The 16,173-nt window shown below is 47.8% G+C and overlaps 1 protein-coding gene across 3 annotated transcripts in view; it reads left to right on the top strand.

Annotated features, from left to right (window-relative positions):
• Positions 1–16,173, top strand: part of cdkal1 (CDK5 regulatory subunit associated protein 1-like 1) — a 979,997-nt gene that overhangs the window by 553,579 nt on the left and 410,245 nt on the right. The gene's annotated exons all lie outside the window — the stretch shown is intronic.

The raw sequence follows: 16,173 nt of genomic DNA on the forward strand, positions 1-16,173 counted from the left end.
TGAAGTGTGATGAATGTAGAAATTGATACATCATGGGCTGGATTTTCCGATTCTGGGACTTTGTCCCCATGCCGGCGTGGGAACGGTGGCGTTTTACACCAGAAAAAACGGCCATCGATTCCCTGTTTTGCTGCGGACTAGCATGCTGGCAGTGTAGAGCACCCGGCTCCAGCTGCCGATATGGCCCAGAGAATTGCCGGGTCCGTGGCTGGGCACGTGCACGGCGGCAGCCTGCAGCATCCACCCCGTGCTACATGGCGGAGGCCGCTCGCGGACCCGCCCCACAAAATAGTGCCCCCTTTGGCCGGCTCGCACGCCCTGGACCACCCCCCCCAACCCCCCAACAGTGCCCCCAGCCCTTAATAAAGACCTCCATTGCCCGCGGATCGGCGCTCCGCCAACTGTGGTGGCGCTGGACTGAGTCCGCAGCCGCCATGTCGAGTTCCCGACGGATGAAAACACACGCGGCCGATGCTGACGGGAACTCAGCCGGTCGGGGGCGGAGCATCGAGGGGTAGGCCTCAGGCAATGTCCTGAGGCCGTCGATACTTGGCATGCTTCGGAGGAGACGGAGCATCGCAAAAGCGGCGCCGCCCCCGATTTGGTCGGGAACTGTGATTCTCTGGCCGATCGCCGAACGCGATTTTGGCGTCGGCAACCAGCGAATCCAGCCCACTGTATTTCATGCGTGTTGCAATACGTTTTTAAAAGCCTGGGTTAAGGTATATATTTGTTGCCGAAATATTATTAAAGAACCTAGGTTAAGGTATCCAGACTGTGTGTCTGCTGAAACTGTAATTAAGAAGTCATATATGTGTGGTAACCATGGTTTCTAACCATTTACTTGTTTACATATAGAGGATTAATTGTTATGATTGCTGGAAATTCTCTGTAGAGTGGATAATTTACGGGAGAGTGATGTTTAGTCCTAGCTAAGCAGGTCATGGAACTCAGTGGGATGCAGATGATATAATTAATGGGAAGAGCCAGGTCTATCTGTAATTTTGTAATTTGATGTAGGATTTTAAGTTGAAAAGCAGTTTTGTCAAATGCAGTCACGGTGAGCAGAAAGGAGCTCTCCCCAAAGGTCTGCACAGCTAAGCAAGTAAACTTGTTTTGTTAACTTTATTTATAAGTGGCATTTCAACTGTATTGGGTTGCTTAATTGGAGTTAGTGGCAGGTATAGATAGTAAGTTAAAATTTTTCCTTGTGTTGAAGAACTATTTGACTGATAATTGGAAAGCAATTTGTTTGATATTGAAGTGGTTAATTCTGTTTTTAAATTAAAGTTTGTTTTAACATTAAAGATACCTATTGGTCAGATTCATCACTCCTTGGGTGAAGTACCCTTTCCTCACAATTTTACAAATTAAAAACAATTGTTGGGGTTCTCGTCAGGTATCCAAACAAATGTTTGGATCTGGCCTGGTATCCTAGCTGGAGCTGTTGAGGCAAATAGAATCAAACATTTGAAGGGATGCTAGATAAGTGCATGAGGGGGAACGAAATAGAAAAATATAGGAAGGGGATGGGATGAATTTGGATGAGGCTTGAGGGGAGCGTCTCATGTGGAGCTTAAACACCAACAAAGATTTGTTAGGCTGAATGGTCAGTTTCTGTGTTAATAATTCTATGAAAATGGCTGTTGTGTTTTCAGTTGGTCGATGCTAGACAGGCTGTCGAAGCAACTAATGAGTAAAGATCTGTATGATTCTTGGACTAGAAAAATTTGATTCGTTGGTCAATCCGGCTGCTTTTTTGTGTAGCTTCTTACAATCAGTTGCAGACTGGCATTCACACTTGGGAAAAGGTAATCTTTCTGTTTTCGTAGCATGATGGTGGATGTGTGCAAGATAATCGTGGAAGAAGTTATAAGTTGTATACCAACAGCATTCATTTTTGCACATAGTGGGCGCGATTTAACCCAAAGCACCGGGAACGACCCTGTTATCTAATGGCACTTTTTCTTTGGTCTCCAGCGGGGAAAGCCCTGCCGAGGCTGTACACATATACTGCACTGAGCCCTGTGATTCAACTCTGCTTCAAGGGTAGCAGGTTAGTAGATGTGCAACAACTTCTGCTCACAGTTTAATTCTTTTATATAACCATCACTTCAGTCAAGGACTTTCCACTGTGCAGCCACTGGGGCCCGTGCACCTCTGGTGAAATTTCACGACCTGACTTTATTGACTGGCGACTGGCTCCTTAACTATCTTAATTACCTCCCTGCCGTTATCAGTGGGTGGCTGTACTCCCAGAGAAACTGCCTCCGGGAAAGTGGTGTTGACGTGGCTTCAGATCAGGTAGTTGACATACCAAGCTGTAGCTAAAATATGCTGGCTTACCAGCCATTCGATCCTCCTCTGCCAGGTTGTCAATATCTAGCACCTGTGGACAAATTACCAAAAGTATGGTCACTGGTTTTGAGGAATGACTTAATGGAGGAAAGTGAGGTAGCGAGGTTTAGAAAGGGAATTTTAGAGCTTGGATAGCTTAATGGAGTGATGTAGCAATGAAAATTAGAGGAAAATAAGAGGCCAGAATTTGAAGAGCATGTTAATCTCCTGAGCATTTTAGGACTGGAGGAGATTATTGCAGAGGCAGAGAGGGGAGAGGTCATGGAGCGGATTGAATACAATAAAGAAAGTTATTTGTAAAAGAAAATATGAACCCAGCCAGTGGGCATATTTCAGGTCCTTTGAGATTGAGAATTGTATAAGTTTCCCACTAAGAATTACTGGCAATAAGTACCCACTAAATTCAGTTTCTTAAACTAAAAAATAAATTCCTCAATGTTACTAGCAGGGAAGAAGGCCTACAATGGTGTCAGGTAAACTTTCATCAGTGATTTTGTGCAGTTTTTGCTGGAAAAATCTTTGTTCAGAGTTGCCATAGTAACTAACCAGGCCACAAAAAGGGAATATCAATTTATTGTAAAGGGATGTCTGTCAACTTTTATAAAAAGCAAGGAGAAAAATTGAGCAAGTTTGAGATAAACAAAGATGAATTTCGAGATGACAGTGAAAGTGCATTGAAACCATACATAGAAAGAAAGCAGACAAAGAGTGCAAGGCAACTTAAAACGAAACCTGAAGAGAGTGGCAAACAATTGGAGACTGGTAGAGAAATGAAAGGCACCTTTGTTTTCCTTTTGTCTGTGTGCTAGTCCTGGAGACCCCCCCCACACACACACACACACTTTTTGTTTTGTGCTACCTTCAAAACAGTTCTCTTTGGCTTTAGCTTTTTATTCTGTTCTAATATTTTCTGTTTGTGTTCTTATGCTGCTGGTGTGTGCTTCCATAGGTAACATAACATTTATGTTCCCTTGCTTAAGTGATTGTTTTTCATGTTTTGAAACTAAATTGAACTTCCAAGTTATTTCCCATTTGGATTGCCAACTCTGGTTGGACATATTCCGGGAGGTTTCATCATTTGCTTCCACATTCTCATGTAATATGCCCAACATCATGGCCGTTGCCTTCCTATGCTAATTGGATAGTGAATAGACTCATCATTATCCAATTAGAAATTTATAAAGTGTTTGTCAAACAGCCTTTCTTCCATGTAAATATATTTATAACTGGTAAATGATGCACTATCTATTACCACAAAGACGAGAGTAGTGGAATAATCAAAGCTTTATTGAGCAAGATGTGGTGCCTCCTGTAGCTGGAACCAGAATGGCTGCAGCACCGGCAAGCACACACATTTATACACCGCCTACTGGGCGGAGCCAGCAGGCAGGGATTTACCCATGTACCTCTACTATACGGGCAGTGCCGTAATACATGTAATATACTACTAGTGGTGACTACCACAGTAAACAATGCAATTTGTTTTGATACTACTAAGATTATTCCCCCTGTTTCCATGCAGCAGTACCCTGGAGATTAGTTTATAAGTCCTGGCGGGTTGGCAGCCTTATTCTCCATGGTAGACATCGCTAAAGAGCATTTCTTAATCTTCATACCTGCACACTTGTGAGCAGACGTCAGTGAGTAATGATCAGGGGAAGGAATAATGGTTGACTTGTTCCCTCCCTTGTTCCAAGGGTGATGAAGCTCATTATTGTACCCCCAACTGTTATTCTGTCTAAGAACAGCTAACTCAGCATAAACTGAATAATTCTTAGTGTTTTGAATTAAATATTATTTGAGACTCATTGCCATTAAATCACTCCTTGTAAATAGGCTTTATGGCCCCAGTGAACTGGAGTGTATCTTTTTCTACCCAGTATTTAAACAGCAGCATAAAACAGTAATAACAGAGCACCCTTATACATTCAGCGCTGAAATATGGGACCTTGTGTATTTAGTCTGAAATGTTATAGCTTCACATTTTATAATGAATAGCAAATTGTTTTCACTGTGAAAACTATCAAATGCTCTACATTTTTAAGTTATAAATCTGATTATAAAGGCCCAACTTGCTAGCTCTTTAAAAGTGGACTCACTAACTAGGCTCCTTGATGGTTAGTTTGTTTGGACTTTGAAAGCATAAGGCAGCTTCTTGCTGCAATTCTAAAAACACAGACCTGAAAATTGGTGGAGAGAGATTTCACTGAAATATGAGCTTCCCCCAAAAGTTTGATAATACCTCTTCATGGCAAGAAATATAAACATATTTTAGTGGGCTGTTGAAAGCTGTGAAATGTTATTTTTTATTCCTATTTCATTTTCATCTGATACTAGAAGGAGGCATGATAAAGTTTGCTTCCAATTTTGTTGAGTACAGATACAACACTGGCATCTACTCGGCAAAGTGGGAAATTCTCCAGGTATGTCCTGTGCACAAGAAACAGGACAAATCCAACCCAGCCAATTACCGCCCCCAGCTTACTCTCAATCATTAGCAAAGTGATGGAAGGAGTCATCAACAGCGCCATCAAGCGGCATTTACTGAGCAATAACCTGCTCACGAACAATCGGTTTAGGTTGCGCCAGGGTCACTCAGCTCAGCCTTGGTTCAAACATGGCCGGGGGTGAGGTGAGAGTGACTGCCTTTTTGTCGACAGCTTGACTATTACTCCTCACCTTCAGTCATCCGTGGCATCTTTCACAGTCCAAATCTTGTTGAACTGATCCATGAGCTCTGCTGTGATGGATTTCTTGCCATGTTTCAATAGTTCTGCTGCTATCATTTTTTATCCTAGGTGCCTTGTTCTTTAGGCCCTGCTGGCTCTTTGGATCTCTGATTTTGCAATTTCCCAGGTTGACGTTCTGCTGAGATGCAGTGCTGTCATTAAACTGGAACACGGACCTGGGGTTGGTCTCGTTGAGGATCCCTCAAAACTGGTTATCCCTTCGCCTCCTGCTCCTCATCCGTCAATAGTGTCCTGCCGTCCTTGCTCACAATTGGTACAATGCTGTTGCTTCTTGCGCCAGTCAGTGTGACCTTGGAGTCAATCCAATTTGTTGCTTCATAAGTCTCCCTGTCTTTTATGTCTATCCATCCTCATTCCGTCCTGCAGTTCTTCTGGTTTTGTCCAGTCTTCTGCACTTCTCGTCATCTTTTCATCTTCATTCAAGGTTCGTTAACTGTTCCCTCTTGCTCTTCGCCAGCTTTCTTTCATTGATCAATTTCCACTTTGGGTCAGCGAACCACCATTCTTTGTTGGTGCGCTCCTGATGGGTGACTTCTGCACTCTCCGTAATTCCTGTTTTGCATCACACTGTTCCACAATGTTGTCCGATGTCAGTAGCACTTTGAATCCGTTGGAGGGGGCCACCTGAAAACTGTCTGATATGTCCCTGTCCTTAAGTTGCCAAAGGCCATTGTGGATTTGTGATTGTTTCCTCCTTCCACTTCAAGTCGATCTTGCTCAACACCAGGTGGTGGTCGGACCCTACATCTTTGACAGGCTAAGGACAAATGAGTGGTGAGGATGCGATGATTCTGTAGTCTGGACATGAAGAGCACCACACCCATGGAGTTGGCTTCATACTGAACAAATGCACAGGATAAGCATTAGTTGGGTGGGAGCCAGTAAATCATTGTGTCATCACTGCCAGCTTCCACACACAAGTCACACCAAAGTCGCTATCTTCAACGTTTACACGCCAGTAGAGGTAGACACAACAGAGCAGAACGGTGAATTCTGCCAAAAATTGCTGGACAGATTAGAAGAGGCACCCAGTTATGATATCAAGCGACTGATTGGTGACCATGATGCTAGGTTCGATGGCAACCAGCGAGAATTGAACAGGTCGATCAGGCCCTATAGATCAGCAAGCATGCTCAATGGAAACTAAACGTCTGCTGGCCTTCTGCAGCAGTAATGGACTCAACATTGAAAACACCTTTCTCAGACAAAAGAACATTCACAAAATGTCATGGAGGTCTATAGATGGTAGCACCCTGAAAAGAAACCCCTAGAGCCAGCAACACTCCAAACCAGTGAATTTTTAAAAAGATTCATATGTACAGGTATAGTGGCTCAAATCTGGCCGTCAAAAAAGCAGACATTTTCAGAATGTGCCTTGATTCAATTTTAATTGAGCAAAAAAAAACGTGTTTGGGCAATTCGGTTAGACACTGCATTGGCGAGGTGTTGCTGCAGATCCACTTGCCACTTTTGCAACGGTTTATTCCCACACTCCAAATTACTCTGGACTCCATCCTAACTTGACATCTTGTGGTAGTATGCATTAGGGGTCATGTGGGACTGTGAAGCCATGATGTCATTGGCTGACAGATCCCGGGTCCTGGTTGGACGTTGACCTCTAGCTCCGCCCTGAAGGCGGAGTATAAGTACCTGGAGCCCTCCCCCGCAGGTAGTCTACTACTGAACTGCGGGGGAAACAGTCACGCTTAATAAAGCCTCATCGACTTCACTCTATTCGTCTCTCGGAGTCTTTGTGCGCTACAATTTATTAAGCGTGCCTAAAAAGGACTATGGAGCTCAGGATCATCCCGGAATGCCTGAGGATCAGCCCCCACGCAGTGAACGTGGCAGCAGCTTTCAAGCATTGGCAGACTTGTTTCGAGGCCTACCTCAGAACGGCCACCGGCCGGGTCACAGAAGACCAAAAACTACAGGTCCTGCACTCGAGGTTAAGCACGGAGATTTTCTCTTTCATCGAAGACGCAGAGGATTTCCAGACGGCGTTCGCAGCACTGAAAAGTCTCTATGTCTGCCCAGTAAACCAGATCTACGCTCGCTATCAACTCGCAACGAGACGGCAAAGTCCCGGAGAATCGATAGATGAATTCTACGCCGCGCTACTAATTTTGGGACGAGCCTGCAGCTGCCCGTCGGTGAACGCAATTGAACACACGGACATGTTAATGCGCGATGCTTTTGTGGCAGGTATGAACTCCTCCCAAATCCGCCAAAGACTTCTAGAAAAAGAGTCGCTAGGACTCTCAGAGGCACGGGCCCTAGCAGCCTCCCTAGACGTGGCCGCGCGAAATACCCGCGCCTACGGCCCCGACCGCGCGGCAGCCCATTGGGCTCCGTACGTACCCGTCGCGACAAACCCCCCCCCCCCGGACACCCCACAGGCTTGCGCGGTCCAAACGCCAAGTCGCACCGGGGGCGCCCGCTGCTATTTCTGCGGCCAGGCGAAACACCCCCGGCAGCGCTGCCCGGCCCGCGCAGCGATCTGCAAGAGCTGCGGAAAAAAGGGCCATTTCGCGGTTGTGTGCCGGTCCCGCGAGGTTGCCGCGGTCCCGGGAGAACAGGGAACCCTGCACGCCGCTTACGCTCCCCAACCCCCCCAGCGCCCCATGTACGACCCGCAGGCGCAGCCACTCTGGGTCCCGACCACCGCGGTCCCAGGAGAACAGGGAGCCCTGCACGCCGCTTACGCTCCCCAACCCCCCCCCCCCCCCCCTGCGCCCCATGTATGACCCGCCGGCGCTACCACTTTGGGTCCCGACCACCGCTCTCCCCGGAGAAGAGGGAGTTCTGCGCGTCTCTAACGCCCCCCAAGCCCCACGTATGACCCGCCGGCGCTACCAATTTGGGTCCCGACCACCGCTGTCCCCAGAGATGAGGGAGCCCCGCGCGTTCCTAACGCTCCCCAACCCCCCCAGCGCCCCATGTGCGACCCGCAGACGCCGCCATTTTGGGTCCCGGCCACCACGAGGGGAGGAAGGGCGCCGCCTTCTTGGACCACCCCAGACCTGTACGACGCATGGGGCGGCCATTTTGTCCACCCCCGCCGCCATCTTGTGACCCCCCAGCCATGTGCGATGCATGGGGGCAGCCATTTTGTTCATCCCCGACGCCATCTTGGACGGCAACAACGGACCCCAGTGTCGACGGCTCCACGGGGTTCGCAGAAGACGCTCAACTACTACAACCACGTCTCGCTTCAATATAGCTGGACCAAGCTCGGCCCCAGACGACGACGACAACGGTGCTGATAAACGGGCACGAGACACCATGCCTAGTCGACTCCGGGAGCACGGAGAGCTTTATCCACCCCGACACGGTAAGACGCTGTTCTTTGACCACCCATCCCAGCGCACAAAAGATTTCCCTAGCTGCAGGATCCCACTCCGTACAGATCAAAGGTTTCTGCATAGTTACCCTAACGGTGCAGGGGAGGGAGTTCAAAAACTACAGGCTCCACGTCCTTCCCCAACTCTGCGCCCCCACATTACTGGGATTAGACTTCCAGTGCAATCTACAGAGCTTTACCTTCAAATTCGGCGGCCCAATACCCCCACTCACTATCTGCGGCCTCGCAACCCTCAAGGTGCAACCCCCGTCCTTGTTTGCGAACCTCACCCCGGATTGCAAACCCGTCGCCACTAGGAGCAGACGGTACAGCGCCCAGGACCGGACCTTCATTCGGTCCGAAGTCCAGCGGCTACTAAAGGAAGGCATAATCCAGGCCAGCAATAGTCCCTGGAGAGCGCAGGTGGTAGTAGTGAAGACAGGGGAGAAGCAAAGGATGGTCATAGACTATAGCCAGACCATCAACAGGTACACACAACTAGACGGGTACCCTCTCCCCCGCATATCCGACATGGTCAATCGGATTGCCCAATATAAAGTCTTCTCCACCGTGGACCTCAAGTCCGCCTACCATCAGCTCCCCATCCGCCCAAGTGACCGCAAGTACACAGCCTTCGAGGCAGACGGGCGATTATACCATTTCCTAAGGGTTCCATTTGGCATCACAAACGGGGTCTCGGTCTTCCAACGAGAGATGGACCGAATGGTTGACCAACACGGGTTGCGGGCCACGTTCCCGTATCTCGACAATGTAACCATCTGCGGCCACGACCAGCAGGACCACGACGCCAACCTCCAAAAATTCCTCCAGACCGCTAAAGCCTTGAACCTCACGTACAACGAGGACAAGTGCGTTTTTAGCACCAACCGGCTAGCCATCCTGGGCTACGTAGTGCGCAATGGGATAATAGGCCCCGATCCCGAACGTATGCGCGCCCTCATGGAATTTCCCCTCCCGCACTGCTCAAAAGCCCTGAAACGCTGCCTGGGGTTCTTTTCATACTACGCCCAGTGGGTCCCCCAGTACGCAGACAAGGCCCGCCCTCTAATACAGACCACGACCTTCCCTCTGTCGACAGAGGCTTGCCAGGCCTTCAGCCGCATCAAAGCGGATATCGCAAAGGCCACGATGCGCGCCATCGACGAGTCCCTCCCCTTCCAGGTCGAGAGCGACGCCTCCGACGTAGCTCTAGCGGCCACCCTTAACCAAGCGGGCAGACCCGTGGCCTTTTTCTCCCGAACCCTCCACGCTTCAGAAATCCGCCACTCCTCAGTGGAAAAGGAAGCCCAAGCCATAGTGGAAGCTGTGCGACATTGGAGGCATTACCTGGCCGGCAGGAGATTCACTCCCCTCACCGACCAACGGTCGGTAGCCTTCATGTTCGATAATGCACAGCGGGGCAAAATCAAAAACGACAAGATCTTAAGGTGGAGGATCGAGCTCTCCACCTTCAACTACGAGATCTTGTATCGTCCCGGAAAGCTGAACGAGCCGTCCGATGCCCTATCCCGCGGCACATGTGCCAACGCACAAATTAACCGCCTCCAAACCCTCCACGAGGACCTCTGCCACCCGGAGGTCACTCGGTTTTTCCACTTTATCAAGTCCCGCAACCTCCCATACTCCTTAGAGGAGGTCCGTACAGTCACAAGGAACTGCCACATCTGCGCAGAGTGCAAACCACATTTTTTCAGGCCGGATGGTGCGCACCTGATTAAGGCTTCCCGCCCCTTTGAACGCCTTAGTCTGGATTTCAAAGGACCCCTCCCCTCCACCGACCGCAACATATACTTCCTTAATGTGGTGGACGAGTACTCCCGCTTCCCATTCGCCATCCCCTGTTCTGACATGACCGCGGCCACAGTCATTAAAGCCCTGAACACCATATTCACACTGTTCGGTTGCCCCGCATACGTCCACAGCGACAGGGGGTCCTCTTTCATGAGTGACGAGCTGCGCCAGTTCCTGCTCAGCAACGGGATAGCATCGAGCAAGACGACCAGCTACAACCTCCGGGGGAACGGGCAAGTAGAGAGGGAGAACGGCACGGTCTGGAAGACCGTCCTACTAGCCCTACGGTCCAGGGACCTCCCAGTTTCCCGGTGGCAGAAGGTCCTTCCGGACGCCCTCCACTCCATCCGGTCACTACTGTGTACTAGCACTAATCAAACGCCTCATGAGCGCCTCCTTGTCTTCCCCAGGAAGTCCTCCTCTGGAACGTCACTGCCGACCTGGCTGGCGGCCCCAGGACCCATCTTGCTCCGAAAGCACATGCGGGCGCGCAAGTACGACCCGTTGCTCGAAAGGGTTCACCTCCTTCACGCGAACCCGCAGTACGCCTACGTGGAGTACCCCGACGGCCGACAGGACACGGTCTCTCTGCAAGATCTGGCGCCCGCCGGCAACACACACACCACCCCGACACCAATCATCCAACCCCCCCCCCCCCCCCCACTTCCTGCCACCGCCGCACCCCGCAACCGCCCCCTTCCCAGGAGGATCAGTCCTCCTCCCAGGCCCGACCAAGAATAAAGCCCAAGCTGAAACCGTAAGGCTCCCGGAGAAGACAACACCGGAACAAGCACCACCACCACCGGGGCCGAGGCGATCGACAAGGACAACCAGACCGCCCGACCGACTCGTGGCGTCGATCTAACAGTACAATATGGACTTTTAATGAGAACATTTGTCTTTTCCTGACGATTACTGTAAATAGTTTGAAACAAAAAACCTTGTACATACTGTTATAACATGTGAAAGTTTTCCTCCCAGGACCAGCCTTGTCAACCCTTACCACCATGCGAAGCATCACCCCGCCGGGTTCATTTTTAACAAGGGGTGAATGTGGTAGTATGCATTAGGGGTCATGTGGGACTGTGAAGCCATGATGTCATTGGCTGACAGATCCCGGGTCCTGGTTGGACGTTGACCTCTAGCTCCGCCCTGAAGGCGGAGTATAAGTACCTGGAGCCCTCCCCCGCAGGTAGTCTACTACTGAACTGCGGGGGAAACAGTCACGCTTAATAAAGCCTCATCGACTTCACTCTATTCGTCTCTCGGAGTCTTTGTGCGCTACACATCTCAAATCACCTGACCTGTAATCTGGCAAGGTTCACAATCTGATGCAGCCATGGTCCTGAGGTTGCCGGTTTTGAGACACGTATCTGTATATATTTAATTGAAATCTTTAATTTTACGATTTCAGCAGCCAGAATTTTATGCTCCCCCACCGGCCGGTTTTTCCATCATCCCAGATGACCATAGGCTACTTTCCCGTTTTAAGGGGGAGAGCTGACTGGTGGCGATCTGACCCAAGGATCACTATACCTCAGGTGAGGGGCAAGGCTGAGAAGGAGGCCTGCATGAATAACCTCAGCCTGTACGGGAAATGAACCTGCGCTGTTGGTCCCACTTTGCATCACGAACCTGCCGTCCAATCAACCGAGCGAAACCTGCTCCCGTGAAATTTACGTGATGGGATTCCTTTCAGATTCCCCCCAGTCCTGATCGCACTGTCATTTAATGGGAGGCCTGCCCTTGCCTTAATTGAGAGGCGCCATTTCCCCCCTAACCTCAATTTTTAGGCTGGTGAGAGGATTCTACTTCCATTGGTGAAGCCAGAAAAAGAACCGAGTTAGCTCTTGGGTGGGAAGGTGGAGGTCGGGTCCATCAGAAGCCTCCTTCTGAAGTTTGGTGTTCCCCTCTTTAAGGTCCAGCGGCCTCTGGGCCTCACTCCCACCCCGGACTCTCGCCCAAGACCCTGATACCCCCCTCCAACGCTAACACTACAAACTACCTAGGTCCGATATCCAGACTTGGGTGTCAAGGTCTTCCTGAACTTGCACTTCTGTTCACTGCAGCGCTGTTGCTATAGGTGAGACCTCCTCCCGTTTGAGGTACGGAAATCCCTCCTGCAGCCACATAATGCTTAATCATGCATGAAATGGCTGTGGGGCACTCGGAGTCAGCAGGGATATGTTCATCAGGCCAGTGTGTTTTGTAAGTTTGCTTATGTCTTTGGTGATAGGTTTATACATAATTCCTGAGCAATTAGCACAGAGTGATAACTTTGAAGCATATGTAATTGTGCAAAGACAGGTGACAGGTCAAAATATTGGACAGTATAAGGAACAGCGAAGGATGACTAAAAGGAGGGAAAGACTAGTGTAGGAGAGAAAGCTAGCCAGAAATATAAAAACAGATGGTAAGAGTTTTAAGACTTAACAAAGTGAACATTGGTCCTATAGAAAGTGAGTCTAAAGAATTGATAATGGAAAACAAGGAGATGGCAGATGAGCTGAACAGGTACTTTTGTCACTATAGAGGACACGAGTAACATCCCAGAAGCAGCTATAAACCAGGAACTGTAAGGGAGGCAGGAACTCAGGAAAATTACAGTCAGCAGAGAAGTGGTACTGATTAAATTGTTGGAGCTGCGTACTGCTAAGGGCCAGGATCCTGATGGACTTCATCCTGTGGTCTTAAACGAAGTGTCTAGTGAGGTAGCAAGTGCATTGATTTTAAGCTTCCAAGATTCCCTCGATTCGGGGAAAGTCCCATTAGATTGAAAGATAGCAAATGTAACTGTTATTCAGAAAGGAAAGGAGACACAAAGTGAAAAACTACAGGTCAGTTAGCTTAACAGCTGTCATTGGGAAAATGTTAGATGTCATTATTAAAGAAGCTGTAGCAGGGCTAAAGGTAATCAGGCAGCGTCAGCATGGTTTTGTGAAAGGGAAGTCATGTTTAACCAAATTATTTGAGTTCATAGAATTTGTACAGAGCAGAAGGAGGCCATTCGGCCCATCAAATCTGCACCGACCCTCTAAAAGAGCTCCCTACCTAGGCCTACTCCCCATCTTATCTCCATAATCCCACCAAACCTACACATCTTTGGACTAAGGGGCAATTTAGCATGATCAATCCACCTAACATGCACTTCTTTGACCGTAGGAGAATACTGGAGCAGCGGAGGAATCCCTCGCAGATACGAAGAGTAAGTGCAAACTCCACACAGTCACTCAAGGCCCGGAATTGAACCCGGGTGTCTGGCGCTGAGAGGAAGCAGTGCTAACCTTTGTGCCACGCTTCTTTTATTCTTTGGGAAAGTAAGGTGCGCTGTGAATAAAGGGAAACCAGTGGGTGTACAATACTTATATTTCCAGAAGGCATTTGATAAAAAGCTCATGTTATCAGGGGTAACATATTGGTGTGAATAGAAGATTGGCTGGCTAACAGGAAGCAGAGAGTAGGCATAAATGAGTCTTTTTCAGGTTGACAAAATGTAAAGAGTGGTGTGCCACAGATGAGATCTGTGCTGTCACCTCAACTGTTTACGTAACTATAATTTATGTAAATGACTTGGATGAAGGAGATGGTTGGTTGCCGAATTTGCTGTTGACACAAAGATAGGTAAGTTATGCAGAGGACGTAACAATGCTACAAATTATTTAATTCGGTTAAATGAGTGGGCAAAGACCTGACAAATGGAGTATATTGTGGAATAATATGGGATTGTTCATTATGGCAGGAAAAATAAAAAAGCATATTATCTAAAGCTTTGAGATACAGAGGAAATTGGGTGTCCCAGTGCATGAATCACAAAAGTCTAGTATGCAGGTACAGTAAGTAATTAGCAAACTGATAGATAATCATTTATTGCTAGGGGAAGTGAATACAAAAGTAGGGAGGTAATCCTTCAGTTCTTCAGGACACTAGTGAGACTACATTTGGGGTACTGTGTACAGTATTGGTCACCTTATTTTCGGAAGAATATAAATGCATTGGAAACAGTTCAAAGAAGGTTTACCAGCCTAATACTTGGAATGGGCGGGGTGTCTTTTTAGGAAAGGTTAGACGGCTAGGCTTGTATCCGCTGCAGTTTAGAAAGGTAAGAAACAACTTTATTGAAACATATAAGAACCTATGGGGTATTTGGCATGATATGCAGACATGCACATAATGAGATACAGACAGGCAGCTAATGAACACAGAGAACAGGACATAACCAATCAGCAGGCAGAACACTTGGGGGTGGTTTCCCACTATAAAAGGCACAAGGCACTCACACTCCACCTCTTTCCACTAGGGACATCTACAGAGTGAGTCCGGTGTATATATCACGTAATGCATACAGCACGTGGCTAAGAGCTAGTCTGGTTCAGTTAGACAGAGAGATCACACTTAGGTTAGCAGAGAGTCAAACTCACAGAGAACGGTGCCAACTGTGTGACAGGTTTAATAAATCAAATTGAACTAACTTCAAGGTCTGGAGTCTATTTCAGTCATAGCTGCATCCAGTTGCAGCCCGTGTTATCTCAGTGTGCATGACACTACAGTATTGACAGGATGGATTTGGAGAAGATCTTTCCGCTGGTGGGTGAATCTACAACTTGGGGTCACTGTTTAACAATAAGGGGTCGTCCATTTTAAAAGTGGCTGAGGTGAAGGTTTTTCTTTCTGAGGACAGTGAATGTTTGGAACATTTCCCGAAAAGGTTGTGGAAGCAGAGTCTTTGAATATTTTTAAGGCAGAAGTGGATAGATTCTTAGTAAGAAAGGGTGCAACGGCGGCACGGTGGGGCTGCGGTTGGCACTCCTGCCTCACGGAGCCGAGATCCCAGGTTCGATCCTGGCCCTGGGTCACTGTACATGTGGAGTTTGCACATTCTCCCCTTGTTTGCGTGGGTTTCGTCCCCACAACCCTAAGATGTGCAGGGTAGGTAGATTGACCATGCGAAATTGCCCCTTAATTGGAAAAAATGAATTGGGTACTCTAAATTTATTTTTTAAAAAGAAAGGGGGTGCAGGTTATTGGGAGTAGGTGAAATGCAGATTTGAGGGCTACTATCAGATCAGTCATGATCTTATCAAATGGCGAAGCTGGCTCGACGGATTGAATGGTCGAGCTCCTTGTTAGTATGCTCCTTGTTGGTATGAATTTAAGCACCCCTTCAATCCTCTCATTAAATAATACCAGGCAGCTTTAAATAGTGGTACAATTGTTTTTCATTGCAATTTTATCTTCTAATATTTGCCGAAAAGACGCTAAAGAAAATTGTCAGTGGTTTGTGGTGACTGGTTAGATGAAGAATGTTACGAATTGACCCAGTTACTCCCATTTAATGATTAATTAATTAATATCTCCTCATTTTGAAAATATGGTTTGGAATGGGAACAAGCCAATCAGATTCTCAATCTGTTCCTCCATTTAATGAGATCAGTTGTCTCATTATCTTAAATCCAACTACCTGCTTTGATTCTGTAACCCTTAATACCCTTGCCTGATAATAGGCAGGGTTTTAAGGGCACATGTCATGTGTTCTTTTTTAAACATCAAAAGCATGCAACTCCAAAACGTAAAAAGCTGTTTTACGTTATGCAAAAAAAAGCACTGGCACAGTCCTCAAAGTGTTAGAGTGAACAGCTGTCTGACACTAACAATAACCAGCAGTGGTGATGTCACTGTTTTAATCGTGCTTAATGGCTTTATACCTCCCTAAGGACTTGACACTGTATGGAGCAGCATTAATTGTTTTCTGTGATAAAATGACTGTTTCTCACCATCATGGATGAACAATGTTTGCCTCTCCCCCAATCAACATACCAGAATTGTCTGCCCATTTAATTGAACATCTTCAGAACTGCTAGATTGTGGATTAATATAAGAATTTGCTTTAAAAGTTAAAAAAAATTGCGATGG

The sequence above is a fragment of the Scyliorhinus torazame genome, chromosome 6 (assembly GCF_047496885.1).
Source record: "Scyliorhinus torazame isolate Kashiwa2021f chromosome 6, sScyTor2.1, whole genome shotgun sequence".
NCBI lineage: Eukaryota > Metazoa > Chordata > Chondrichthyes > Carcharhiniformes > Scyliorhinidae > Scyliorhinus > Scyliorhinus torazame.